At 40.1% G+C, this 10,116-nt stretch overlaps 1 pseudogene; it reads right to left on the bottom strand.

The window, feature by feature from the left end:
• Nucleotides 1–2,552: 2,552 nt before the first annotated feature.
• On the bottom strand, nt 2,553–2,671 carry LOC133382496 (5S ribosomal RNA; annotated as a pseudogene).
• Between the last annotated feature and the right edge of the window lie 7,445 nt (nt 2,672–10,116).

The raw sequence follows: 10,116 nt of genomic DNA on the forward strand, positions 1-10,116 counted from the left end.
GTATTAGTGGAACAAGCACTGTAAGAGTGGGGCCTTTCCCTAATTGAGAACTGCCACATGAACGAAGCGCCGTAAAGCAGAACACCGTAAAGCGGGGCCCTACTGTACTGTACAGCAGGACAATTCACTGGTTAAGGGCATAGAAAAGAAAACTCAGGTAGCCCTTGCTGAAGTATATCTATCTATCTGGGACCAGTGTTTTCTTACAGCCCAAGCTAATGAGAGAATGTTTCAGAACCTGGACAATCTAAGGAAGGAGCTCTCTGGTCTTAACGCCAATATGCAGGTCATAGTGGGCTTAATTGAGATGGGGATCCTGACAACAGCTCCTGCTCCAGTACCGCCTAGTCAAGAAGCTGATAAAAACTCTGTCTTAACAGAGTTGCAGGTTGATATTTCACACATTGATGACCAGGATCTTGGGGGTCATGTGTGTGACGTCTTGACGGACTGGAAAAGACAGGGTACGATATGGCCAGACATGGCAGATGTGAAAGAAATCCAGGATGACATTATTGAACTTTCCCACCTTACTCTTTCTGACCCTAACCTGATTGTATTAGATGAGTGGCAAGAGGACTCACTAATAGAATTCAATAGGTTAGAAAACGCTATGGTGCAGAATGGATTCTAAGATGAGTGTGAGGAATTGAGGAAGAAGCCGAATCAGATAGATAATGAATTAACAGGGACTCTGCAGATAAAACAAGATAAGACTGATTTCTGAATTTCTATATTTAATTGGCCACTAAAGCAGATGGATGGCTCATGGAAAAAAGGTGCAGAGGTGTTATCAGAACTATTACCTGCAGCTGGGATCTTAAGGGGAATTAGGGGAAATGACTTGTACATGTCTGTACCCCAGGGACATGGTATAATTGAATTGACTTTCACTTATTTGGAACATTGCCAACCCTTTTGGACTCTTCTCTCCTATTTTAAAAATAGTAATGTATCTTTTAAGTGGAGTAAGCATATATTGGGACAAAGATCTAAATTTACATATTCATACCAAGAAGTTGTTCAACAAAGGAAGGTCCCTAGCCATTGCTCAAATCAACACAAAAGGGCTCATTCCCTTAAAGAGCCCCCCTATAAATGCTGGATATCTAATGAAGGCATACCCATATGTAACCTACCCAAATAACATTCCTGTTTCATGGCAGAGTCATGGAGACAGCCCTGTGTTTAGAGAAGATTTACCTCTCATGTCTGCCCCTCATTATACTTTTATTCCACCCAGAAATTATGTTAGGAGTACCCAAGCTAATTATAACTTGGATAGAGCTAGATATGACACAAGCAAAAGATCAAATAATCTCCCAGAACCAGGAGTTAAACATGGGTTTAAGAAAAGCAGGGAGAAAATTCGAATCCCCCCCTTTAATACCCAATGTCTGTTTTGGCAATCCCCCTGACTAGATAGGACAGAGCCACACTCTTACCTTTCTGTGATATCATGGAATATTGCTGGGTGGCAGAAGATGTGTGTAGATCAAAAGTTTAGTAAATTCCTTTGCTGTATGATATTCTTTGTCTCCAAGAAACTTGGTTATTGGATACATCAACTTTTGTGTTGCAAGGGTTTAGTGCTTTTCTGCTACCTGCAATAAAATTTCATCAGAAAGGTAGAGCTAAGGCAGACTTGGCCACATTCATCTCGGTGAAACTCTATGTTGTGGCTGAGATAATTTACCAATCCAAATCTAACTTTATACTATAAGAGGAAACTGGGGGAGGGGGGCAAGCTGGGCGCTTTAATTTGTCTTAATGTATATTTTCCACCTGATAAAACTGTGAGTTTAAAGATACTTTGGGAAGTACTAGCAGAGGGTTTGAACCTCTGTGAGGTACAGAATCCGGAAGCAAGCATAGTGGTCTCTGGAGATTTTAATGCACCTAATGAAAAGGAAAATGTTTTTGGCTTGGACTGTAGTGATGTTTTTCCATATGATAGTCTTTCACAAGATAAATGAGCTAATGAAGAAGGCTGGAGATTACCTGAGCTAATATCCTGTTTCCAGCTGATATGCCTTCATTGCAACCCACAGAATAAGTCTAATGGATATTTCACATTTCTTAATAGTAGATGGTTAAGGTGTTGGACTATGAGCTGGGAGACCAGGGTTCGAATCCCCACATAGCCATGAAGCTCACTGGGTGACCTTGGGCCAGTCACTGCCTCTCAACCTCATAAAAACCCTATTCATAAGGTTGCCAAAAGTCGGAATGTTCATGAAGGCAGTACACTTACATTTTTAATAGTAGGTCAGGCAGTGTTATTGACTATATTTTTTGTTCATCTAAACTACTATCTTACAAGGTGAATTATAACATCTTAGATCTCCCAGGAAGTGATCACCTACCTATGCTCTGGTTCATTTTTATACAAGTTCCCCTTTTGTGTCCTATACTCATTGACCTAACAGTTGTTGTTATATGCCTTCAAGATGATTATGACTTATGGCGACCCTATGAATCTTTTTTGGATATATTCAAAGGGTATTCATGGTAAGAAGTATTCAGAGATGGTTTACCATTGCCTTCCTCTAAGCCTATGGCACCCGGTATTCCCAGGTGGTCTCCCATCCAAGTACTAACCAGGCCTGACCCCGCTTAGCTTCCGAGATCAGACGAGATTGGGTGTGTTCACGGTAATATGGTTGTAGCCTGACATAACAGAGGGAACAATTAATAGTGGGAAATGATTAAGATGGTCTTCCTTGTGTCAGTCAGTCAGTCCAGGATCAATTTAATTGTTCTTATTTTTTGGAAGTGTGTCATAATATTGTAGGACATTTAGATCCTATAGAAGATATTTTGATTATTTCTAATGCCTTAAGGCCACTCTTAACAAGAAGAGCTCACCAGTCTAAAATGGCCTCCCATAAAGAACGATAATATGATACTGAATGCAGACAAGCAAAAAATAATCTTGCTCAATTAACTAGGAGGATAATGTGGCTGAAGCTGGAAGCTGATCTGGAGGTACTGGCTTCTTGCCACTTAGCATATAAGAACCTTCTTAGGAAAAAAAAGGAGAGACATGGTGGTTCAATGGAAAGAGTTAGGGCTGGCAGCCCAGGAAAGGAGTGAGAGAAAGTTTTGGGATATGATCTCAATGTCAGATAAGGTATTAAATCCAATATTGGAGACCTGTATTTCAGCAAACATTTGTCATACTTACTATAGTAACATCTTTGAAAGTGATAAAAACAATGGTACTAATAGTTCAACTCCAAATTTGGATTTGTTGGCAGCACTTCCAGAATGGCCCCTAGTTACAGAACAAGAAGCGAGCACACTCATTCACACCCTGCAACAGGTAAAGCACCTGGTGAGGATATGATCCCACCAGAGGCTTTTAAGAGTAATTCTGAATGGTAGGCTCCTTTCTTGGCTAAATTATTCTCCTGTATTAATACCATGGGGGGTTTCCCTGAGGGAGAGCCAGTGTGGTGTAGTGGTTAAGGTGTTGGACTACACCCTGTGAGACCAGGGTTCGAATCCCCACATAGCCATGCAGCTCACTGGGTGACCTTGGGCCAGTCACTGCCTCCCAGTCTCAGAGGGAGGCAATGGTAAACCCCTTCGCCATAAGTTGGGATCAACTTGAAGGCAGGACATTTCCATTCCCCCCCCCCGAAGGATGGAAATTGAGTATAGTACTTCCAATTTACAAGAAATGAGATAAATCTAAATGTCAGAACTACCCACCAATTAGTTTATTGGATGTCAGCTCTAAGATTTATAGTTGCTTCCTCCTCCAGAAGTTAACAGGCTGGGCAGATGAAAATAATATTGTTCATCAGGAACAAGCTGGATTTAGGAAAGGCATAGCACACTAGACCAGATCTTTGTGTTACATCATTTATTTCATAAATATACCAGTGGTCCTTCCAGGAGGCTTTTTGGTGCTTTTATTGACTTCTCCTCAGCCTTTGACTCAGTCTGTAGGAACCAGTTGTGGGATAAGCTTGCAGGGACTAACATTGATGAGAGACTGTTGTTTCTGATTCAGGAACTTTACACAAATACAATTATGAGGGTAAGAGTCAGCACAGATGGGAGAGTGATGGAGGAAATTTGTGCGATCAAATGAGTTAAACAAGGCTGTTTGCTAGCACCCCTCCTGTTTAATCTTTATATCAATGACATGGCAACTGAGTTAAACTGACCAGAGCATTTCCCTCCATCGAAAAGTAACCATAAAACTGCTATATTAGTATATGCAGATTATTTGGCACTGTTATCTATGAACAAAATTAGGCTGAAGAGAAGCTTGAATAATCTTTATGATTACTGTCAAATAGAACAGCTTGTAATTAATTATGTTAAATCTAAAGTGACGGGTTTTGGCAGACGCCCCCCCCCCCCAAGAATAACTGGAGTCTAGGTGGAAACAAGATAGAACAGGTTTCTTCCTTTAAGTACCTTGGAATATATTTTGCCGAGAAAAATTCTTGGAACATTCACCTACAGAATGCTAAAATAACAGCACAGAAAACAATCCGAGCTATTCTAAAAAAAAATTATTCTAGGGAAGGCAGGTTGGTAAATGCAGCACTGACAGTGTTCCTCGGGAAAGTGGCCGCTCAAATCCAATACGGCATTGAGATCTGGGGGATAAGGCAGAACTTGAAAGAGTTGGAGGTCTGCCAAAACAAGTTTCTGAGATACTTATTAGCAGTACCCCCAGGGACCCCAGCCCCGTTTCTTAGGACAGAGACAGGCATGGTATTGGTTAAAGCTAGGGCTCTGAAGGCAGCCTTTTCTGTATTATAAGAGGGTTGTGGATATGACGGAAGACCGCCTTTCAAAGCTTTGCTTAAGAGAACAATGGAGGAAGGGTGGATGGGCCAAATTATGCCAAGAGTTGCTGATCTCTAAATACCTCCCACCAGATATTTTTATCATCCTGGGAATCAAAAATAAATTGAGAGATTGGATACACAGGATGGATAATAATCAGGATTTATATTTAATCAAATCCTCAATTTTTTCTTATTGGTATTGTTTGTTGAAAACAAACCATGAAAGAGCTCAATATCTACAAATGCTTACCTTTGCTTCTCTGAGAATCACATTCACAGAATTACGATTTCAGACTATGCCCTCAGCCTTTGGATGGAAGATATAGGCATGTTGCAAGAAATCTATGGGTCCGTATTTGTGATGGGGGAGAGGTAGAGGATATTTCACACTACCTAATATACTGTCATTTATATCAAATTCCCAGGAAGAGATTCCTGGGACAGATTTTGACATCTCTATGGGGTCAGACTACCTTTGTGAAAGTATGTTGGTTACTGTCAGATTGTGATCCATATGTTACACACAAAACAGCTTTGTTTGCTAAGGCAGCAAAACATATTTGTGTAATTACTTTGAGTGAGATTGCAGTGGATTGAACAGGGGATTTGTTAAATTGAATTTGTCTGTACTTTTATTATATACATATTTTCTTACTCGGTTTGTAATGGCTTTTAGTCAAATACAATAAAATGATGGTGAGATGGGGATTAGAGCTTGCATCTCATTAGCATATGAGGCCCTTCCGTTACCATCACCATTGCACATTACAACACACTCCACCAGGTCAGTGTAGCTCCCCCTACAGCTCAGACACAGGAAGGCTTCAACCAATACTTTCGTTCCTCCCCTCTTGTTAAGGCTCAGTTTATTTATTGGAAAAGCCGCAGAGTACAGTCTCAGCAGAAACTCAAGAACAAAATCACGCTACAAGAACACGAATGCTGAACCATAGAACAGATTGTTAGAAACAAGTTCATCTGACCATCAACAAACAGTTACAGCAGAAAAAGAATCATGGCACCCACTGACTCAGTCCCAGCCACCAGAATTTACGATGACACAAATAGAGGGTGGTCCTTGGAGACCTCTTGTCATCCATGAAAAAATACCATTTATGGTAAGAACACTGTTCCCTCGCTCATGGATGACAGAGGTCTCCAAACGGGATGTACTAAAGCTACAGCTCAAGTCAAGAAGCGTTTTACAGAAGAGAAATGGCTGGAAAAGAGAAATGGTTAACTTATCAAGAACTATTAGAAAACGTACATGGAGAATATATAATGAAAGAGAGAGAACAACTGATAAAGGAAGGATATAGTTCTCAATGGTTTGGCTATTTCCAATTGTTAGAAAGATATAAAATGGACAAGAAAATGTATGGGTTTGAAATAAGTAAATCTGATTTTGAAATAGGTTTGTGTACAAATGATGAAAATATAATTGCGAAAATGTATAAACTCTTACTGAAAATGGATATGGAGGAAGAACAAGTAAAAGAGTGTATGGTAAAGTGGGCAAAAAATTTTGGTTATAACATACAAATGGATCAATGGGAAAATATGTGGAAAAAAGGCTTGAGATTTACATTATGCTATAATCTCAAAGAAAATTTCTATAAAATGATGTACCGTTGGTACATGACTCCAGAAAAGTTGTCAAAAATGTATAGTAATGTTTCTAATGTTTGTTGGAAATGTAAACAACAAGAAGGATCATTTTATCATATGTGGTGGCTGTGTAAAAAGGCAAAATCATTTTGGGCACAGATAGGTAGGATGATGCAAAAAATTCTAAAGATAAATATTCAAAACCAGAATTTTTTTTTATTGGGTTTTATGGATAAACAAATAGAAAAGAAATATGGAAGAATAATATTATATATGATTACGGCAGCAAGATTATTATATGCACAAAAGTGGAAAATGGAATCAACACCAACAACGGAAGAATGGCTATTGAAATTAATGGACTTAGTAGAGATGGATAAATCGACATGTCTACTTAGAGAAAAATCGACAGACACATTTCTTAAGGAATGGAAGCCTCTCTTAGACTTTTTGTTGAAAGATCAAAACAAAATGATGATATTGGGATTTGACGATTAATTAAGATAGCCTATGGAGAAAAGTGATCTTGTATGTATTAAGGGACAGGTTTGATATATATTATATACTTATAGCTGATCTGTGACAAATCGGAAGTCAACTATTTTATTTTTATTTTTTTGTTGTATTGTTATGTTTTTTGACTTTGTTTTGTTTGTCTTTTGAAAAATTTGAATAAAAATTATTAAAAAAAAAATAAAGCTACAGACCTAGAGTGGAACAGTGGTAGACGCAGAGCAGGATAAGACTTGTTGCAGAACCTGCGGCCAAATGATGCCTCCGCCGAGGCATATAAATCAATTTTATAGTGTCTCGTGAAGGTACTGGGAGTGCACCAAGTGGCTGCTCTACAGATATCTACTACTGGAGCATTCAACGAAAAACTGCTGATGTAGTGGAGGGCCTAGTGGAGTGTGCTGTAATGTGCAGTGGTGAAGGCAAGTGTAGGGCCTCACATGCTAAGGAAATGCAAGCTCTAATCCACCAAGCTAGGGTTGAACTTGATTTTTTTTCCCATAGAGGCAGGATGGAAGGAAACAAATAGGGACTCGGATCACCTAAATGGTTTGGTTCTATTAATATACACCTTCAGTGCATGTCTAATGTTTAATGAGTGCCACACCTTCTCTTTGGGGTGGGAAGGGTTAGAACAGAAAGAAGGTAGAATTACCTCCTGTTGCCTGTGGAAGGCTATGTTTACTTTGGGGACAAAAGCTGCATTAGTGCATAGCATAACCCTGTCTTTGTGGAAAATACACAGGTGTTTTTCGACAGATAGAACCTGGAGCTCAGACACCCTACGTACAGTCGTAATAGCCACTGTTCTGAAGGAAAGATTTCTTAGAGGGACTGACCCCAAGGTCCAAAGGGGATTAGTATCATGAGAACTTTTGAGGGCCAGATCTGACTTGCTTTGATTGGAGTCGTTTAGCTGCGCATCTCCCACTTTCCTGCATTGCGGAAAGAAACATAAGGTAATGAGGCCCCGGTAATTCTTATGCCAGAGAGACCTATGGAGACTCAGGCCAGCAAATGACTTGGGTATGACCGAGGTAAACCTAGAGAGCCCCTCACACAACTAATGAATGCCCAGCCTTCTCCACAGGATGAGCTGGATTGGGATGAAATGAATTGGGACAAAAGGACCATGTAAACAGCATGGCTAGATGCACTGGGGAAGCCATGATGGAGTAAACTCCAATTTATGTTTCCAGCAAACATGGCCGATAGGCCAAGGTGTCCAACTAGCACTACCTCATACAGTCACCTAGTAGAATTCAAATTCCTATTTGAAGAAGAAACCAGTTGCAAGATTAAATAACCTGATGAATTTCAAAATGAAAGAAACATCGCAGACACTATTGCCCCCAGAAACCAATCAGAATTCCTTAGTTTCTGGCAGAAAAAAACTATTGCATCCCTATGGAATCCACAGGTTGCTTCATAACCTTTGCCATTGTCTTAAGGCTACCCTGTAGTTACACCGAGAGATAGCCAACAGCTTGGCTAGCCTTACTATTATCTCATCGTGATGTACTCCTCACCAGGGCCATGACGAGTGCCAATGACTGCTGGACAGATCACTGACTAATTCGATCCACTATGGCCATTAATATTGTTCCTCAAAGTAGGCTCCAAGGAAGAAAACCAAGGTGTAAAATGAACATCCACGCCCTTCAAGATCCTATTAAGCAAGCTTGCTTTCAAACAACTCTCAAGAAACATCTACCTACGGAACTCCCTGAAAACGTTGAGGAACACTGGATTAAACTGAAGACTTCCATTATTGCAGCATGTGAACAAACTATTGGATACCAAACTAAGAAACATCAGGACTGGTTTGATGAGAATGATAGTGAGATTGAACATATCATTGACAAGAAAAGGAAAGCCTTCCAGATATGGCAAAAAGACATTAACTGTGCTGCTAAGAAAAAAATCTATGCCAATGCAAAGGCTGAGGTCCAAAGAAGAACTAGAGAACTTAAGAACGCCTGGTGGATAAAGAAAGCTCAAGAAATCCAGCATTTTGCAGATGCTCATGATGCACGGAGCTTTTTTAATGCCACAAAGGCCATCTACGGACCAACAAATTATGGTACAAATCCCTTACATTCAATAGATGGTACCAAACTTCTAAAGGACAAAGAATCTATTGCACTGAATTGGAAAGAACATTACCACAACCTCCTTAATCGTAACTCTATTGTGGCTGATGAGGTCTTCTCGCAAATCCCGCAACAACAAATTAGAGATGAATTTGCAGTATCCCCTAATTTGGATGAAGTCAGTAAAACCATGAATCAAATGAAGAATAACAAAGCTAGTGGACCTGATGGGATTCCTGCTGAAGTCTTTAAAGAACGTGGGCCTGAACTTACACAACAACTTCATAAGCTCATTGAAAAAATCTGGATGAGGGAGGAGATCCCGGAAGACTTTAGGGATGCCATAATGATCACTTTTTTCAAGAAGGGTGATAGAACAGATTGTGGGAACTACCGAGACATCTCTGTTCTAGCTACCGCAGGTAAAATCCTTGCAAGGATCCTCGCAAATCGCCTCCTACCTATCTCAGAAGACATCCTCCCTGAATTCCAAAATGGTTTCCGCCCTTCCACGGGGACAGTGGACATGATCTTCACTGCACAACAGCTTCAAGAAAAATGCAGGGAGCAAAACCGACCTCTGTATATGGTGTTTATTGATCTGACTAAAGCCTTTGATACTGTAAATCGAACTGCTCTCTGGACCATCCTTCTGAAAACTGGATGCCCTGATAAATTTGTGAATGTTTTGCGACTCCTCCATGACAACATGACAGCAACAATTTTGGATAACAATGGCTCTCAAAGTGATCCATTCAAAGTGGGTTCAGGCGTCAAACAGGGATGCGTCATTGCTCCGACCTTATTTGCTATTTTTATCGCCATGATTCTACACCTTGTTGAGGGGAAACTTCCCACTGACGTGGAAATCACATATCGAACAGATGGAAAGATTTTAATCTCAGTAGGCTGAAAGCAAAACGTAAGGTAATTACAACCTCTGTCATAGAACTTCAATATGCCGATGATAATGTAGTCTCCACACATTCAGAGGAAGATCTTCAAACTATCCTAAATGTCTTTGCAGAAGCATATGAAAAGCTTGGCCTCTCGCTTAACATCAAAAAACCCAAAGTGTTTCATCAGCA

This window comes from Rhineura floridana, chromosome 3 (genome assembly GCF_030035675.1).
Source record: "Rhineura floridana isolate rRhiFlo1 chromosome 3, rRhiFlo1.hap2, whole genome shotgun sequence".
NCBI lineage: Eukaryota > Metazoa > Chordata > Lepidosauria > Squamata > Rhineuridae > Rhineura > Rhineura floridana.